Source organism: Lissotriton vulgaris, chromosome 9 (assembly GCF_964263255.1).
Source record: "Lissotriton vulgaris chromosome 9, aLisVul1.2, whole genome shotgun sequence".
NCBI lineage: Eukaryota > Metazoa > Chordata > Amphibia > Caudata > Salamandridae > Lissotriton > Lissotriton vulgaris.
In genome coordinates, this window is record NC_141697.1 from 887,506,203 (window position 1) to 887,524,601 (window position 18,399).

Sequence of the window (18,399 nt, forward strand, 5' to 3'; positions counted from 1 at the left end):
ACAAGCGCACCAAGACCCCCGCCGCCCCACTCACCAGGTTCTTTGTTCGTGTCCCTCGGCAGCCATCCGGTCATTCTGGGCAACAGGCGGGTGCCGCGCTGAGACGCAGTCACGCAAATCTTCCGGCGGGCACTGGAGCGCGGGGTAGACTCCCGTCTGCTTCCTGTATTTCTCTGGCCCCGCCCCCGTCCCAACACAGATTGCCTGGCTTCCTGTTGAAGCCGGGCTGCGGCGTTTCATTATTTTTCTTCTCAACGGCAAAAATATTAATCTTCACTGGCTGACTCCATTGCAGGAGTTGTAATCTTGGCTCGCTTTAAATTAATTGGAATATAATCGTTTTTAAACGAACAAATTGAATAAAGCCTTCACTGGACATACGCTCTCATCGTACGAGAAGGCACAGATTACGTGAAGAAATTGCCATAATTGGATATTCCTTGTCATTGGATCATTATTGGGTATTTATTGGAACATTGGATAGCCTCATCGGAGCAGCTTTTGAGCGTTTGAAATTCGGCCATTAGTGTTGAACGATGACTGGGGTTTGTTAAACTTTTTTCTCTCTTTTGACTACGTCATGCATTGCTTCAGTCTTATTGGCCATTGACGGTGTTGTGTGTCTTCATTGGTCGACTGTTCTAAGGCAGCGTTCGTTGATACACACGCTGCCGGCTGCTTCAGCCTCACAGGGAGACTTTAGACAAATATTTTTTTTATATGTTTCATCTTTTTCTATTCTCTCAAATCCTTCATTACTTTAGCAACACGTTAATAATAAATGTAAAACGCAGTATATTGTTTTGCTGAGCTGCTTTTAAAACAAAGAGGAACCAGATTATTGCTGCATAATTTTCATTCTGTTGCCCCACAATTTAGTCACCCTGCAGCATAATTTTAGACTCCAGTTCTGTATAATTCCAGTGGCCCTCCTCTTACTGCGCTAGGCTGTTCCCTGCTTGCAACAACTAGTAACATCTCGGTTGACTGCTTCTTTCTGCTGCTGCATCACTTACAGTTCTAAAACACATGTCTCAGTCAAATTCAGCATTCAAGCCCCACCTGCGTGTATCTCACTACATTGAGGGTTCTTATTTAATGGCCCTAGAAGATAATAAGTGTGTTCTCTCTATCCCCACTTCAGTGTCTTCCCAATTCTCTTTCTCTACCCAGTCATTCACCACACACTATATACTCATCTACAACTTCTTTTTCCCCAACTTCTTTTCTTTTGTTAGTTTACTCTCACCTAATAAAATGCGTTTCTTCCTGTACTGCACCTTTTCCTCCCTCTCACATCCTCTAGGAGCCCTTTCTCCTTCAGGGCTCTCATTTGTTGCCCTTGATGTCCTTTGATAAGTTGCTTCTGTTCACACTCTCACCACACTTTGTCGCCCTCCTCAAATGGCTTTTTCACTGTCATCTGCCCACTGCACTCTCCTCGGCACCCATTCCTCACTGCGTTGTTTCCGCTCGGTTCCTTGCAACCCTTTCCTCGTTCTCAGTTCATAACTACATTCTCTCTTCCTGATCCCTTCCTGAGTTATTTTTTGTTTTTCCCTTCCGCGATACACTCCCGTTTTCTCTTATCCTCACTGCGCCATCTATTAAATATACTGGCTCACAGCACTTTTCCCCTCTTGCACTCTCACACTCTCTTAACACTCTATCTCTTTCTTCTAACCTCCTTAAAACACTCTCTCTTTTACCTTCCCCTTTCTTCTCCACTTTCTCTTTCTTTATCACAGCTATAATATAGCGCTAAATGCTAACTTTCCATCTCACAACATTTTGCATATTTTTTTTTAATTACCATGTTAAAATCTAAAGCGCGGGTGCCAAAATGGTCTTGCATTTGCTTGTTTTCTCCTATGCTGATCTGCTATTCCCTTCCACCACCTCCTTCTCTAACTCCCTGTTCTCTTCTCCCATGCTAATCTGCGGTTCTCTTCCTCCCGCCTCATTCTCTAACTCCCTGTTCTCTTCTCCTGTGATGATCTTTCTGCTATCTTCCATCCACCTCCTTCTCTAACTCCCTGTTCTCTTCTCCTTTGCTGATCTGCTGTTTACTTTCACCCCGCCTCCTTCTCTAACTTCCTTTTCTCTTCTCCTGTGCTGATCTGCTGCTCTATTCCACCCACCTCCTTCTCTAATTACCTGTTCTCTTCTCTTCTCCCATACTGATCTGCTGCTCTCTTCCACCGCCTCCTTCTCTAGCTCCCTGTTCTCTTCTCTTCTCCTGTGCTGATCTGCTGCTCTCTTCTACCCCACCTCCTTCTTTAACTCCCTGTTATCTTCTCCTGTGATGATCTGCTGCTCTCTTCCACCCGCCTCCTTCTTTAACTGCCTGTTCTCTTCTCCTGTGCTAATCTGCTGTTCTCTTCCACTGCCTCTTTCTCTAACTCTCTGTTCTCTTCTCCTGTGCCGATCTGCTGTTCTCTTCCACCGCCTCCTTCTTTAACTCCCTGTTCTCTTCTCCTGTGCTGATCTGCTGCTCTCTTCCACCCCGTCTCCTTCTTTAACTCCCTGCTATTTTCTCCCGTGCTGATCTGCTGCTCTCTTCCACCCGCCTCCTTCTTTAACTCCCTGTTCTTTTCTTCCGTGCTAATCTGCTCTCTTCCACCCCGCCCCCTTCTCCAACTCCCTGTTCTATTCTCCCTGCTGATCTGCTGCTCTCTTCCACCCGCCTCCTTCTTTAACTCCCAGTTCTCTTCTGCTGTGCTGATCTGCTGCTCTCTTCCACATACATCCTTCTCTAACCGCACACACACATACATACAACCACACACACACACATACAACCACACACACACAACCACACACAACCACACCACACACACAATCACATAAACAACCCCACACACAACCATACACATACAACCACACACAACCACACACACACAATCACACCCAACCACACACACAACCACACACAACTACACTCAACCACACACAACTGAGCACAACCACACACACAACCACACACACACAACCACACACACACAACCACACACACACAACCACACACACACAACCACACACACAACACACACACAACCACACAAACACAACCACACACACAATCACACACACACAACCAGACACACACCCACACACACACACAACCACACACACAACCACACACATCTATCTATCGCCCTCACTCTATCTATCTATCTATCTATCGCCCTCACTCTATCTATCTGTTGCCCTCAATCTATCTATCTATCTGCTGCCCTCACTCTATCTATCTGTCTGTCGCCCTCACTCTATCTATCTATCTATCTATCTATCTATCTATCTATCTATCTATCTATCTATCTATCTATCTATCTATCTATCTATCTATCTATCTATCTATCTATCTATCTATCTATCTATCTATCTATCTATCTATCTATCTATCTATCGATCTACCTCACTCTATCTATCTATTGCCCTCACTCTATCTATCTATCTATCTATCTATCTATCTATCTATCTATCTATCTATCTATCTATCTATCTATCTATCTATCTATCTATCTATCTATCTATCTATCTATCTATCTATCTATCTATCTACCTATCTATCGCCCTCACTCTATATATATCTATTGCCCTCTATCTATCTATCTATCTATCTATCTATCTATCTATCTATCTATCTATCTATCGCCCTCTATCTATCTATCGCCCTCACTCTATCTATCTATCTATCTATTGCCCTCACTCTATCTATCTATCGCCCTCACTCTATCTATCGCCCTCACTCTATCTATCGCCCTCACTCTATCTATCTGTCTATCTCCCTCACTCTATCGCCCTCACTCTATCTGTCTGTCTATCTATTGCCCTTACTTGATCTATCTATCGCCCTCACTCTATCTATCTGTCTATCTATCGCCCTCACTCTATCTATCGCCCTCACTCTGTCTATCTATCTATCGCCGTCACCCTATCTATCTATCTATCTATCTATCTATTTATCTATCTATCTATCTATCACTCTCACTCTATTTATCTATCTATCTATTGCACTCACTCTATTTATCTATCTATCTATCACCCTCACTCTATCTATCTTTCACCCTCCCTCTAGCTATCTATTGCCCTCAGTCTATCTATCTATCGCACCACCACAGCATCACTCAGGGGCACCACAGCATCACTCAGGGGCACCACAACATCACTATGCGCTACTACAGCATCACTGAACCCCCACAGCATCACTTGTTGCCACCACAACATCACTCAGTGCCACCACAGCATCAATCTGTGCAACTATTCAACAACAACTGGTTCAAATATGTTCTCTCAATGTTTCAAGCTTTATTACAAATGTCACAAAAAGATGTTAATATTTCACTTCTGTTCTTGGATTTTTGTCACAATAAAATACACTGAACATAATCTTCACAAAAGTTATTTACTAAAGTTTAAGCTATTGCCATTATAAATTACAATAACTTTTATTTAAGTATTAATTATTTAAAAAAATTAAAAGCCATTGTTATTTGTGATATCAATACATCTAAGTCACGTAAATACAAAACACGTTGCAATTAAATTTGCAAAAGTTAAAAGTATTGTCATTGTAAATGACAAAGCTATTAATTTTGCTATTTTCAAAACCAACACATAAATAAAAAAATTGTCATTTACAAGACCAATAGCTCAAACTTTCCTAATGCGAGACCTATTGCATTGCAAATGCTTGTTTTCTTGGCACATCGTTGTGGTTTTAGAAGAAGTGTCTTGGCACTCCTGGAAGCTCAGCTGCCAGCAGAGAGCTCCAGTTTCTGAGCTAGGTAGTGCGGGAAATTGTGGTGTAGGGTCTTGTGTGTCATACAAGCGATTTTAAGATGAATTCTAGCTTGAAATGGTAGCCAGTTGAGGGCTCTGAGGTCAGGGGATATGTCAGAGTTTCTCTTTTAACCCGTGATAAAACTTGCAGCTGAGTTGATAGTGGCTCTTAGTGGGGCTGTCGATGACCTTGGGAGGCTGCATAAGGTTACCGCCCCATATTCCACTCTAGGTATTACTAGGGCTTGAACTGCTTGTTTGAAATCGAAGGCTGGCAGAAAGTGTTTCAGTTTTCGCAGGGTCTTCAGGTGGAAGTTGGCTCCTTTTGTGGAAGCGCTGATATGCTTCTGCATCTTTAAGTTGCTGCCAAGCGTTATCCCTAGTGATTTCGCTGAGTAGACGATGAGAAGTTGTCCTTTGAGAGCTGTTAAGTGCTGCAGCCAATCTAGGATAGTGGGGGCTTTGTTAGGGGGAGCGATTGAGAGGAATTCCATTTTGAGGGAGTTTAGTTTCAAATGGTTTTCGGCCAGCCATGTTTGGATTTTTGTAGAGTGAAGTTGAGTGATTTGATGTCATCAAGTGAGTGTATCTTTTTGTAGATTTAGGTGTCGTCTGCATACATATGGAAGTGGATCTTGGCGAGGCTGAGAACATCGGTAAGAGGTTCCATAAAAAGGTTCAAAAGGGTTGGTGAGAGGGAGGAGCCTTGTGGAACTCCTAGTGTGACTGGCATGGGGTTGGACAAGGATTGGCCCTCCATGATGTACAAGAGCCAAAACATTATTCTTAAATATGGCAAATGCCATGCAGAGTTTTATGGCAACTGGGCAATGGCATGAAGGGACACATCAGAGAGATCCAAGGGCCTCTTTATTTGGCATTTAGGGTCTCATTTACAACAATATTATTCAGGGCAGTGCTGCAGGTCACTTTGCTGCACTGCCGTGCACCAAAAGAAATGGGCTGGAATGCACCTTATCTACGAGATACAGTCTATTCCGGTCCTTTTCCACTGCTCTGGCACACAAATGGCTGCCTTGTACCATGGAGCAAGGGTGTGTGCATTGTATGAAGGATTGTTTTTGTGCAGGAAAGAGACAGCTTCCGGCACAAAAACAATCATTGGAGGTGTTTTCCTTTTTTTATGCCTGCTGAAGAAGGCAGCACAAATAGAAAGAGGAAAAATGAGGAGAAATAAAGTAATTCTCCTTGTTACTCCTCTCCGGGGGAGGTGCACATTTTTTAAGCATTCCCAGATTCACACTGTGTTTAACCCCTTCACTGCGGCGGCTATTCCGCCGCAGTGCTAAGGGGGCGGGGCGGCCGCGCGGCGGCCGCATGCTGGTGACGGAACCGCTCCGTCACCAGCCTCGGTTGAGCTGTGCTCATGGCGGAGCGGTTCCGTCATGGCCCGCCCCGCTCAATAGAACGCTCAGCGCAGGCGCGGAATTCGCGCCGCGCAGGCGTTCCAAGCGGGCCATGACGGAACCGCTCCGTCATCAGCACAGCGCACCCGCAGCTGATAACGGAGCGGTTCCGTCATCAGCGTCCAAGGGGTTAAAATCTGGGAATGTATCAAAAACCACCGCAACGCCGATGGCACATCGCCCCGACGCAGCGTGAGGCAACGCAGCAGCTTGCGCTGATTTGCTTTACACCTTATCTATGAGGCAATGAAAATCCATGCAGGGTGGCTTTCGTGACCTCGTAGATATGGATCTAGACTCTGCGCTACCAGAACGTAAAACTTTTTTCCACACGCGGGGCTTGGGAATAAGCTCCTTAGTCTTATAAATCTTTTTTCTTAATAATTTGAGCTCATTCCAGTAAAACCAGTGCAGCACTAATAAGCCTTGCTAACACACATCTGTGCGCTCAGGCTGTGCAGTAAATGCCCTTTGGTACACAGTATGGTCCTTAGGTCCAAATTTATCAAAATGTTACACATTGTAGCAAGAAAACATGCTGCCCTGCGCTGTGCTGCATGACAGGAAGAGAGCAGGAATGTGCTATATCAACTAAAATATGACCCATTCCAGCTTCCTCCCTGCAGTGGTGCAACAAGTGCTGCCTAGCACCAGCGCAGGCATCCTTGTTCCATGGTGCAAGGGACACCTTCCTGCCCAAAAACACTCCTTGGGGGCATTTTCTTCTTTCTTTGTGTGCTGCAGAATGCAACACATGTAGAAAAATGAAATAACAAGGAGAATAAACATATTTCTCTTCATTATGCCTCTGTTGGGAAGGTATACCATTTTAGTGCAATCCCAGGTTTACTTCCCTTAATAAATGGGGATTGCACCAAAATCCATTGGTGAATGCATGGGAATGCCCATGCTCCACCAATGGAACGCCTTTCCAATGCAGAGTAACACAAGGCAGCGATTTAAGCTGCCATATGTTATTCTGGATTTATTAAGCCATGCAGAGCCATGCAAGGTGGCTTTGAGTGGCTTACTAAATCTCTCTTAATCGCTTGTGTTGCCTTGCGTCACATTGCGTGGTGCAAAGGCAATGCAAGGGCGTAGTAAATCTGGCCCCTAGTTGCTAAAGTTTGACCACCTGCTTACATGAAGGAAGCAACTTGGAGGGCTTAAAATCATTGGTAAATTGATGCTGTTTTTTGCATCGCTTAAGGACCACATAAAACTTAGTCATTTCCCATTAAATGTCAAAGGAGAGTCCACCTTTAGCTTTTTTTCAGTCCCTCTTTCTAGGTTTACTGCTTCCAAAACCTTCCAGACCTGCAGTACTATGCCCTGAGTGGCTGGTCCTGCTGCCGCTCAAGCCTTTGTCTTGCTGTTTTTAACTCTGTCAATCTGGTCCAACCCACTTTTTAGCCCTTCTCTCCTGCAATGATTAAGTTTTATTGTTATCAGTCTGGTCTTTACACACCAGACATTTTACCAAGATTGTTCATCCATTGATACTCTGCCTGCTTTGGCTCCATGATTTGCCCCCTCTCCGGTGCCTGATCTGCTGGGTTTCTGTTTTTTCTTTGAAAAGTCTCTGAGCAACGTATGGAAATATAGACCCAAGCTATCACACTGTAGTAATACAGGCACCGATATAAGGAATGATAGTGTTCTTAACATCGTTGAGAAAGTCATTCTCCCCCATGTATGAACTGCACTCACACATCTGGTGGTGACTCACTTAAATGTATAATCAACTAGAACAATTACTTATTTCTCAGGAACTAGTAACAGAATAAATGGGCCAATGGCATCCAAGTCCATTTTGAACCATGGATCTTCTGGAATTTACACCGGCTAAGTGATGAAGCCCAGACCACATGAGATTTGACGTTACCGGCAAACCAAAAACAGTCCTTCACAACAAACACCACTTGATGATTCATCTTTGGCCACCAGAACTGCTTCCTGTTCCTAGCATTTTTCATTTGCCTACCTAAAAGACCCACATGAGCAAAATTGGCCACTGTCTCCATCCTTCCAGTAGAGGAATCTATTTACGGACTGAGTGGTCGCTCCCTGGGTCCCTGGCTGAAGCCTGGTATCGTAGCGCTGCTGTGCTGATCATTCGCTTGGAAAGCTACTTTTGCTTATAGCCTGCATATTCTGTGCTTTGCATATTGCTTTGTGGAAATAGCGCTCTATCTCACCATTTTCATAGCGCTGCTCTGCTGAACACTCGCTTTGTAAGCTACTTGCGTTTATAGCCTGCTGTGTGCTCTGTCTAGCGCTTTATGGTATTAGCGCTCTAGCCCTCATTGTAATACTTTCCTATTTTGTTTGCGCATTCACCTACAGCGCTCCGCTCGCTCTGCTCCTCCCCCCGCCTCCATTTTGGGTGTTTGTTGTCGTCCTCGTGTGCACGACCCGCCTCCCAGCTGAGCCGCCCTCGCCCCTCCCCCTCCACTCTCCTTATATGACAGTAGTTCCCGCGCGCAGCGTTCACGCGCAGCGACCGCGCCCAACCCGCGCCGAAGGTGCGCCAAAGGTAAGCCCGTCTACGCCCGTCCGCGCCTGGACCGCGCCCAGCGCCAGTCCCCCTGCCCCTCGCGCTGCCCAGACCCCCCGCGTTACCTACGATGCAGCCACCCTCCTAGCCCTCAACCCAGGTCGCGCCCCCAACTGCGTCCAAGCCGCTCCTGGACGCACCCATGGACCGTTCTCCTGCTTCTCCTGCAAATTTAGCGGCACCGACAACTTCTCCGCTACGACCACAACACTGATTCCCGACCCCAACCACCTAGAATGCATCCTTCTCAACACCCGCTCGGTCCACAGACACGCCATTGACCTTTGGAACCTACTAGACACCATCTCTCCTGACGTCGCCTTCCTAACGGAAACATGGATGAACGCTTCCTCCGCCCCTGACATCGCCATCGCTATCCCTGATGACTATAAGATCACACGCAAAGACCGCACCGACCATACAGGAGGTGGAATCGCTATCGTCCATAAGAAAACTATCCGCATCTCAACCAGCTCTGATGCCAACCTCGCCAACTCCGAACACCTTCACTTCCAGATCCACATCGACCCCAAGACCACACTCAGAGGCACCCTCCTTTACAGGCCACCAGGACCCCGCGCACAATTTAGTGAGGACATCACGGACTTCATCACTCCACACGCGCTCCCCTCCAAAGACTACATCCTTCTGGGAGACCTCAACTTCCACCTTGAAAAGATCAACGACCGCAACACCACCACCATCTTGGACAACCTCGCCAACCTTGGACTTAAACAACTGGTCACTTCCCCCACCCACATCGCAGGTCACACTCTCGACCCCATCTTCACCTCCAGCAACCATGTATCCTTCAGCCACACTACGGATCTCCTCTGGACTGACCACAGCTGCGTTCACTTCACCTACAACAAGCCGAAACCCATCATCCACCTCCAACCAACTCTACAAAGAAACTGGAACAAAATCACCACAGAACAGATCTCCACATCTCTCCTTCAAACCTCCCCAGCCCTCTCTTCTAACGCCAACGAAGCCGCCTCCAACCTCACCCTTTGGTTATCCAACACCGCCGACAACTTAGCACCACTGAAAAAACGTCAACACAAACTTGGCATCAAGAAGGCCTCATGGTTCAACGACGACCTCAAGAAGTCCAAGAAACTGTGCCGCTCCCTTGAAAAGGCCTGGAAAAAAGACCCATCCACCAGCAACAAGGACGCCTTCAAAAACGCCATCCGTACTCACCACCAACTGATCCGAAAAGCCAAGAAAACAGCATTCAAAGATCGACTTGACAACAACGCCCACAACAGCAAGGAACTTTTCAACATCGTCAAGGAATTTTCCAACCCCTCGGCCAACTCCAACGACATCACCCCCTCTCAAACCCTCTGCGATTCCCTAGCCTCTTTTTTCCACAACAAGATTGCTGACATCCACAACAGCTTTGACAACCAATCCGGAAGCCAACCCACCCTACCATCAGCTGACCATCTTCCCCCCGTTAACACCCTTAACGCCTGGAACCCAATCTCCACTGAGGACACCATCCGCCTGATGAATTCCATCCACTCTGGATCCCCCACAGACCCATGCCCTCACCACATCTTCAACAAAGCAGACTCCGTCATAGCTCCACACCTCCGAGACGTCATCAACTGCTCCTTCAACTCCGCTACCTTCCCAGAAGACTGGAAACACGCTGAACTCACCGCCCTTCTGAAAAAACCAACAGCAGACCCCACCGAACTCAAAAACTACCGCCCCATCTCGCTCCTCCCATTCCCGGCCAAAGTCATCGAGAAAGCTGTCAACAACCAGCTCGCCGCCTTCCTCGAAGCCAACAAATCACTCGACTCCTCACAATCTGGCGTCCGAGTCAAACACAGCACTGAGACCGCCCTCATCGCAGCAACAGACGACATTCGAACTCTACTGGACAATGGAGATACAGTCGCCCTCATCCTCCTCGACCTCTCTGCAGCCTTCGACACAGTCTGCCATAGCACCCTTCTACAGCGCCTCAGAAACGTCGGAATCCAAGGAAAGGCACTGGAATGGATCACCTCGTTCCTCACTGGAAGAACCCAGAGAGTCCGCCTCCCACCATTCAAGTCCGAGGCCTCAGAAATCATCTGCGGCGTACCACAAGGATCCTCACTCAGTCCCACCCTCTTCAACGTATACATGAGCCCCCTCGCGGCCATCGCCCGCCAACACAACCTCAACATCATCTCTTACGCGGATGACACTCAACTGATCCTATCTCTCACCAAGGACCCCAGCACCGCCAAAACTAACCTACACGAGGGAATGAAAGAAGTCGCCGAATGGATGAAACAAAGCCGTCTGAAACTAAACTCAGACAAAACAGAAGTCCTCATCCTAGGTAAATCCCCCTCTGCATGGGACGACTCTTGGTGGCCGGAAGCCCTCGGAAAAGCACCCATCCCGACAGACCACGCACGGAACCTAGGCGTCATCCTGGATTCTTCACTCTCAATGAACAGACAAGTCAGCGCCGTATCCTCTTCCTGCTTTAACATTCTTCGCATGCTCAGAAAAACATTTCGCTGGATCCCCTCCGAAACAAGGAAAATAGTCACCCACGCTCTGGTCACGAGCCGACTGGACTACGGAAACACCCTCTACGCAGGTACTACCGCAAAACTCCAGAAGAAACTACAACGAATCCAAAACGCCTCAGCCAGGCTCATATTAGACATCCCACGCAACGAACACATCTCGGGTCACCTTAAAGACCTCCACTGGCTACCCGTCAATAAGAGGATTACTTTCCGACTGCTTACCCACGCACACAAATCACTCTACGACATCGGACCAGAGTGCCTCAACTCTCGACTGTCCTTTTACACCCCCTCCCGCCAACTTCGCTCTTCCAGCCAAGCCTTCGCCACTGTACCTCGCATCAACAAGACCACCATGGGAGGCAGATCCTTCTCTTACTTGGCTGCCAAAACATGGAACTCACTCCCCGCTTACCTTCGCCTCACCCAGAATCACCTAAGTTCAGATAGCAGCTTAAAACGTGGATATTCGACAAATAATCCTACTCCCCTTCCTAGCGCCTTGAAACCCTCTGGGTATGTAGTGCGCTATATAAATGTTTTGACTTGACTTGACTTGACTACACAGCTTCATTTGAAAATACAGATCTCTGCCCTGGTATTCCAAAATGTCCTCTCTTTTCCCACAACTTCTGAAGTTCAGCTCACAAATTCCTTCAGTCTCTTCCTATTCCTCTGACATTGAAGTGTCCTCCTTGATCCATTAAACTGCCAAGTAATGCTGCTCTGATACTTCCTTTCTCATATCATATTCTAATGGCAACTTCGAAAGACAAACCACCAGACAATTCCTTGGCCCTGCCAAATAGTCCAAACAAAGGGCCTCATTTATGAGGTCCCTTGCGCCATCAGAACGTCACTTTTTGTGATGTTCCGCGGTACAGAAGCCTGCATGATATTTATCCGGCAGCACTAAACCACATTTTTCGGCTGAATGCTACCTGATAAATATCAGTCCCTTTAACGCAGTGTTCTGCATTAAAAGGGCATGCAATGGGTGTTGCTGGGGGCGTTTCCAGCAACATCCATGGCCTTTTGACACTGCCCCAGATTTACGAGAAATCGTAAATCTGAGGAAGTACCAAAAGCTTACACCTCCCCAAGAAGGGCTGCTGTGCTGCCCTACGGCAAAACCTCATAAGGATATTGTGCTGCATAACTAAATACTTATAAGATCCCGAAAAGCGAGACCTATTGGCTATGCCAATGCTGGTTATAAGTGGTTATAAAATCAAAACTCTCTCCAGTACGCAAAAATTCTATCTTAACCTTTACATGGTTTTGTGTGATTGTACCCCCTGTTAAGCATGTATTCACCTAGTTTTGTTGTTTTTTATTAGGTCTCTTTTGAGCCACTGTCTGGGTGTTGGGGGGGTGCAGATCTCACTGGAGTTACACATAGTACAGCAATCGGACACGCCCACACAAATGTGGGACCTGCAGTGTTCTCCTTCCTCTGGCTACCCGGCTGATCACCCTACAAACAATGCACTCTTATGGTGGGTCAGAAGGATAAATACAGCTTCACCACATTGAACATCAGGGGCATTGGCTCACCTTTTAAGCGTTAGAAGACTCATTCGCAGTTGCGTAGGTGGAATTCACATATAGAATTCCTCCAAGAGACACACATAACAGCTTCCGAAGTTTGCAAACTCCAGAAGAAATGGTGAGGGCATTTGTTTTACACCATGTTTTCAGCATATGCATGAGGCGTAGCAGTCTAGGTGAGACCCGGGTAGTTCTTCCATCCCCTGTATACTAAATTGGACAAAGATGGTCAGTACGCTCTCATGAAGGGCATCCTGGACTGAGACCTAGCATATATTCCCCCAATGTTGACCCGCTGCGATTCTTGCATGCACTTTCTAACATATTATCTCACTCGGTAGACCTACCCTGGATTATAGGAGGGGACTTCAATAAAGGCTTGGATGCACAGCTGGATCGCTCTCATCCCCCCTTAGCAAGGGCCCCAGGCACTCATAATGCAAAAACTCTTCGACAGTGGATAAGAGACTGTGGCCTGCTCAATTTGTTGAAAACACTATGCACACGACTCAGTGAGTACTCCTTTTATTCTGTCCCACATAACTTACACGTTCGCCTTGATTGAGGTGGGATGCTGTCAGGTTTAGTCAGAAAGGTCGTAGCCCCATATAGATACACTCGCCGCTAACCTTTGCTTTTCTTGCCTGCAGGGACCACTGCTTGAAGAGAGACCTCCCAGTTTCCTTAAGCGCCAACTCCCCCAAAGTGATGCACACTACTAGGAAAGAACGCACTCCGGGGAAAAGGGAAGGGGATAAAACGATATCAGTCTGGACAGGACACCCTTCTAGGTCTGGTCTCAGGTGAACGGCCTCCGTACCCAGAACAGCTATTGAGATAAAAAAGAAGAGTTTGTTTACCACACACAGTGAGGTTGTTTATACCTCAAGATACAGTCATTATTCTAAGTGCACTTACTCGATGTCCAGCTTGTTGGGAACCTTAATCCCTTCCGTTCCTTCACAAACAACTGTGTCTCTAATATCCAATATTACTCTCAAACTGTTGAAGTCACAGTTCTACATCAGATATGGTACTGGTTAAAGTCTCGAGTAAGTTTCAGCAAAATATTGCCGGAGGGTCCTAGTAGTTGACTTCACTCGGTTCCCTGGTGCAGAAGTACACTGTGGGTGCTATATACCGTTAGGAGAAAAGGAAGATAAACAAAGTCTCTCTAGCACAGCTGTGCGATACTCCTACCTCATCCATCGGGAAGGCAAGCGTCCGCGGCCCTCCTGCGGCGTCCTCAGAAGCGGGCAGGCAAGCGTCAGCGGCCCTCCAGCGGCGTCCTCAGAAGCGGACAGGCAAGCGTCCGCGGTCCTCCAGCGGCATCCTCAGAAGCGGGCAGGCAAGCGTCCGCGGCCCTCCAGCGGCGTCCTCAGAAGCGGGCAGGCAAGCGTCCGCAGGCCTCCAGCGGCGGTCTCGGCTCTCCAGCGTCGGTCTCCACGGCGGAACACTCTCGGACAACAGGCTTGGTCAGGAAAACAGGAAGGATTGACAAGCACCCTCCCCTTCCTGGGAGGTGCTTATGTATCCCAGCCGCCACTGATCTCCGGACCGCCTGAGCCCAGGGGGTTCTGGGAGATGAAGTGTGGCTGTGTGCCTGACGCCTGGTAGTACTGCTCGAAATCGCTACAGAGCCCCCTCTCAAGGACCGCCGACCTGGCGGTCGACCGGGCTTACCCGGATGGGCCAGATGAAACTGCTCCAGTAAATCCGGCCAATGGAGGTTCTGCTCGGGTTCCCATGTCCTGTCCTCGACCCCATAGCCCTTCCAACTCACTAAGTATTGCACTCGGACTCGATGCAACCTAGAGTCCAACAGGTCCTGCACTTCGTACTCCTCCAAACCCTCCACTAACACAGGGGGGGGTGATCGGGCAGTCTAGTGTCTAGAGAACAGGGCTGTAACAGGGACACATGAAAAACAGGGTGTATGTGCCACGAGCGGGGGATAGTCAGTCTTAGTGCTACCGGATTGATGACCTCCCCTACACTATACGGGCCTATGAACTTAGGCTTCAGTTTGTTAATGCCTCCGAGATGGATGTGTTTAGTGGACAGCCATACCTTGTCTCCCACCTGGTAGACTGGTTCCTGACTGCGTTTCCTGTCAGCGAAGTGTTTCTGTGAGGCCTGAGCGGCCGGCAAGTGGTGCTTCGCATCTACTAGCACTGCCTGCAGATGTGTGTGATGTTCTTGGATGCTAGGAAGGTTAGAGACACCAGGCCATTCGAAGGGTAGAATGTTAGGATGATAACCCAAAAGGCAAAAGAATGGGGAGCAACCCAATGTCGAATGGTCGGTGTTGTTATAGGTAAACTCGGCCAACCATAAGAGGGTAACCCAGTCTGTAGAGTTCTGAAGGGTAAAACAACGCAAATATTGTTCGACTGCCTGGTTGAGGCGTTCTGTTTTACCATCCGTTTGGGGATGATAGCTCGTCGAGAGTCGAGCGTCAATGTCCAAAGTGCTACACAATGACTACCAGAATCGGGATGTGAATTGGGTCCCTCTGTCCGTGATGAAGACGCTCGGAATGCCGTGAGCTCTGACGAGATGGTGTAACACCACAAGTGCCAGTTCTGCGGATGTCGGCAACCCCTCCAAAGGTACGAAGTGACCCATTTTGGTCAAATGGTCCACTAACACCAGGATCACGGTCTTCCCCTGACACAAGGGCATTTCCACTATGAAGTCCATGGACACCGTGTGCCATGGTTTGGGTGGAATAGGTATGGGGCGGAGCAGTCCCGTCGGCTTGGTGTGTGGCGCCTTGCTCTGGGCACACACTGAACAGTTCCTGATATATTTCTTGGTATCGTCTCTTATGGAAGGCCACCAGAAGGAACGTTCTATCGTGGCGATGGTTTTGAACACACCCCAGTGACCACCTAACATGGAGTCGTGTGCCCATTTTAGGATTTGCAAATGAAGACCGGGGTCAGGTACATACAAAGCATGATGGTAATACAACAGCTCGTCCTTCTGCGTTCGCCACTGGGGTTCTTCTTTGAGCCATGCTGCGACATCGACATCCGCCAATGCCACTTTGACATCCTCAAGGAAATCCGAAGACGTGAGCAAGGCTATCGTGGTTCTTGGAAAAGCTTTATCGGACAAGATGGAAGGCGGATCGTTGTCATCCCTTGTCTGATGTTCAAGGACGTCCTGGTTCCGGGAGCGGGCATCGGCCTTTCCGTGTTGTGAGCCGGGACGGTATTTGATGAGGAAGTCATAGTCTGAAAAGAAAAGAGTCCACTGCAGTTGTCGAGGGGTTAGGGCCTTGGCTGTCTTCAGAAACAGCAGATTCCAGTGGTCGGTGTAGATTTCGATGGTGTGGCGGGCTCCTAACAGGTAGTGGCGCCACTCCTCGCACCCTCTTTTGATTGCCAACAGCTCTTTGTCTGTAATGGAGTAATTGACTTCGCTGGGGCTTAGTTTCTTGGAATAGTAGGCCACTGGGTGGATTTGTCCTGTTGTGGGATGTCTTTGTGACAGGACCCCTCCCAAGGCGTATTGGGACGCATCAGTTTCAAGAATGAATGGGAGCTGTGCATCTGGATGACGTAAGATGGGTGCCTGGGTGAACTTTTCTTTCAAGAACTGAAATGCCTGTTCTGCTTCTTCGTTCCAGGTGAAAGGAACGTTTTTTCGTAACAGACAGGACAAGGGATGGATGATCCTGGAGAAATCTTGAATAAAACGTCGGTAATAATTGGCAAAGCCCAAGAAACTTTGCACAGATTTGACACACTGGGGGGTCTTCCATCTTGTGATGTCCTCCACTTTACCGTTCTCCATCTGAAAGCCGTTGGCATTTATCACATATCCCAAAAAAGTCACTTCTTGCGCGTGGAATAAGCATTTTTCTAGCTTGGCGTACAAGGAGTGCTGCTGGAGCCTCTCCAGTACTACTCGGACGTGTTCAATGTGTTCGTGGAGAGTAGGAGAGTAGACGAGGATATCGTCGATGTAAACCATGCAGATGGTGTCTAGCAATCCTTTCAGTACCTCATCCATAAAATACTGGAAGGCTGCTGGGGCATTGCAGAGCCCAAATGGCATCACTCGGTACTCGAAAAGGCCGTACTTGGTTCGGACTGCTGTCTTCCATTCATCTCCGTGTTTAACTCGGACCAAATGGTAGGCCCCTCTCAGATCCAGTTTAGTGAAATAATGAGCCCCTTTCAATTGGTCCATCAGTACCGCAATCAAAGGTAAGGGATAGCGATTCTTCACCGTGATGTTATTCAAGGCCCTGTAATCGATACACGTTCTTAACTCAGCGCAGTCCTTTTTCGGTATGAAGAAGAGAGGCGAAGAAGCAGGGGACGTGGAGTGTCGAATAAATCCAGAAGCCAGGTGTTCATCTATATAGTTCTTCAGATACTGGTTTTCTTTTTCGGTAAGAGCATAGACCCGACTACAGGGAATGGTCGCTCCTGGATGTAACTCAATACAACAATCATAAACCCGATGTGGGGGTAAGTGGGTTGCTTTCTGTTTACTGAAGAGAGACTGGAACTCCGTGTATTCATCTGGCAGGGTGGTAGCGCCGCAAGCACTTTCTTGTGAGCATGCCGAGGCCACATAACATGCACAGGTAGGTACTGCATCGGCTTCAAGAGGCAAAGGGAGAGGAAGTCTGCAATGTTCCATACAATAAGCAGAGGTCAATAACACGGTGCGAGCAGTCCAACTCACCGTAGGGTCGTGCAGAGTCAGCCAGGGCATACCCAGGATTAGGCGGAACTGCGGGGCAGCTATTAAGTCGAAATGGATGTACTCGGCGTGGTCTGTCCCGATCTGCATGTGAAGAGGTGAGGTATGCCTTGCTACTGGTCCTGAATACAATGCAGATCCATCCACTGCCTTCACGTTCTCTGGTTCCTTCTTCTTTTCCCATGCGATTCCCAACGAGGAGGCATACTCGATGTCCATATAATTACCGGTGGCACCGGAATCCAACAGGGCATCCACTGTAACAACGGTTTCCAAAGAAACCCACAAGGACACGGTCATGTTAATATGGGCCACAGCTGGCATTAAGGTGTTAGCAATGTGCGAGGAGATCGAAGTACAACGTTCGCCCGATCCAGTGATCTCCGTCTGGCTCGGACTCTTCAGTTTTCCGACACATCTTTTGTTGCCAAAACGGCTGGTCTTCGGGGAGGTGGATTCCTCTCTGGTTGTTGGGCCCTGGCTCTACACTCCCTTATGAAATGACCACCCTTACCACAATATAAGCAGAGCTTCAGCTTTCTTCTGCGGTCACGTTCTTCCGTTGTAAGGGGGCCCCGAATGCCACCTATCTGCATAGGCTTGACCCCTTCTGTGGTTTTGGGAACGTCTTCTGCAAAGGGTTTTGGTCTGGGGTACCATCCTCGTACCTCACCCTTACTCTTAACCCCTCGTCTTTCCAGTAGACGATGGTCCAGCTGGACCGTTAGGTCAATCAACTCCTCACAGGTTGCTGGCAACTGTACGACCTGGGAAAGTACATCCTTGAGTTCTCCTCGCAAGCCTT